Genomic DNA, 2008 nt, shown 5'->3' with positions numbered 1-2008 from the left:
GCAAATGGAAGTAACTTTTGAATGGATAGGAAAGGGGTGAATCTCCACCTGAGATGAGTCGTACTGATGGTAGAAGAGAAACATCTGTTCCAGGAGACAGATATGTGACTGCAAACTTCTAGCAGCCCCTGTACACTCCTTTCTAGTGCCAATAATATTTGTAACAGTTAATTAGTAAAAACACTAATTCAGTCCTGGGGAGTAGGGAAGGATCCTCTGGGAATGTGAGCTCTAAATTGAAAGCTGAGAGACTGAGTAGTCATCCAAAAGAGAGGGATGGTGGTCATCGTGGTGGAAAAGGAGGTAGAAGAATATTCTAGGTAAGGGAACAGCTCATTCAAGAAAGCTCAGAGACTTGACAAATTCAGGTAGTAATGCAGGCAATTCACTAGTTCAGTGGGGAAGATGAGAGCAAGGGGCTGAAGGATTCTGATCATAAGTCTTACAGGTCATGTTAAGGTATTTGGGCTTGACTTGACAATAATGAGAAATCAAAGGGTTTTACATGGAGCAAGGGGAGCAGGTAGGAGGGAAGAGTGAAATAGTGAGAAAATCAGGCTGGCTGGTCACCCAACTGAGAGTTCTCAAGTTTAATACATGTGTCCCCATGTTCCAAGGCCAAATTCTTGACTCACAGTTTCACAAATTTGCTTGCATCAGCGTAAGGACATGTGGATTGTTCTCTAGTGGAGAGGCTCACCCTAACAGAACTCCCAGGAAACTGTTTTTATAAATCATATGAATTTTCCAGGGACCAGTATATTGATGTCTCCTACATGGGGGCTTCTCTTTCCTCCCTTCTCTGCATCAGGGTCTAGAAATCAGACGGTCACTTCTCAAATTTGAATTAGAGAAAAGAGACAAGGAAAGTATTTTGAGGGATATTTCACTCCATTTCACGCAAGCCTGTGGCTCTCAACCCTGACTGTACATTAGAATCACTCGAGGAGCTTTTTAAAATTATTACTGCCTCTCTTAGGCCAATGAAATCAGAATCTCTGGGCATCAGCCCCAGTGTATTTTTGTAAAACTCTCACATGATTCCAATGTGCAGTCACTAATCTAGGCCCTCCTATGTAAGCTGATGAGATAGCTTCTCTGGGGAGTAGATGTTCACGTCCCTCCAAATTCAGTGTTTGCCTTGCTGGACAAGAATGGATACGCACTGCCAACTTTCTTGTCTCTGACCCCAGGTTTTCTATTTTCTGTTGCAAACCATCTCGTTGCATTGAAATATACTTTTTTTTCTCTTAGACCTACAGGAAAAATAGTGAGAATTTCAAAATATAGGAAAAATAATGAAAATAATGAACAACTGTGAACCCAATACCAAACTTTGTCATATCTCTCCATTTTATACATTTGCTTACCTTTTTGTAAAATAACAGATATTCCCTGTTCTATCCAATTCCTTTCCTTCTCTGCTTAGAAGTGAACACTACCCCTAAAGCAGCATTCATCCTTTCAATGCATGTTTTATCCTTTGACCAAAAAATGGATACATTTTCTAAGTGAATGCATTTTTTCTTTTAAGCCTATAGCACCTGGTATTCCCAGGTGGTCTCCCATCCAAGTACTAACCAGGCCCAACCCTGCTTAGCTTCCCGAGTGCTCCACGGGCCCGGCTCCTTAGCTTCCGAGATCAGACTAGATTGGGCATGTTCAGGCTGGTATGACTGTAGACAATGAATGCATTTTTTTTTTTTTTTTTTTTTTTTTGTGACCGGTAAGGGATTGCAACCCTCGGCTTGCTGCCGTTTGCACCATGCTCAGCCAGTGAGCGCATCGGCCATCCCCACATAGGATCTGAAACCGCAGCCTCGGCGCTACCAGCGCCACTCTCTCCCAAGTGAGCCACAGGGCCGGCCCAACGAATGCATTTTTTAAAGATGTGGAACAATTCCTTTTTTTGTATTTTTTAAAATTTATTTGTTTTTCATTTGACACATTGATTGTACATATTTATGGGTATGGTATTACATTTCAATATGTGTGATGATCAAATCAG

General features: G+C 41.7%; 1 pseudogene; it reads right to left on the bottom strand.

Moving 5' to 3' along the window:
* Positions 1-1532: 1532 nt before the first annotated feature.
* On the bottom strand, positions 1533-1684 carry LOC134391406 (5S ribosomal RNA; annotated as a pseudogene).
* Positions 1685-2008: the final 324 nt, after the last annotated feature.

Source organism: Cynocephalus volans, chromosome 11 (assembly GCF_027409185.1).
Source record: "Cynocephalus volans isolate mCynVol1 chromosome 11, mCynVol1.pri, whole genome shotgun sequence".
Classification (NCBI taxonomy): Eukaryota; Metazoa; Chordata; class Mammalia; order Dermoptera; family Cynocephalidae; genus Cynocephalus; species Cynocephalus volans.
This window is presented reverse-complemented; position numbering and strand designations above follow the sequence as displayed.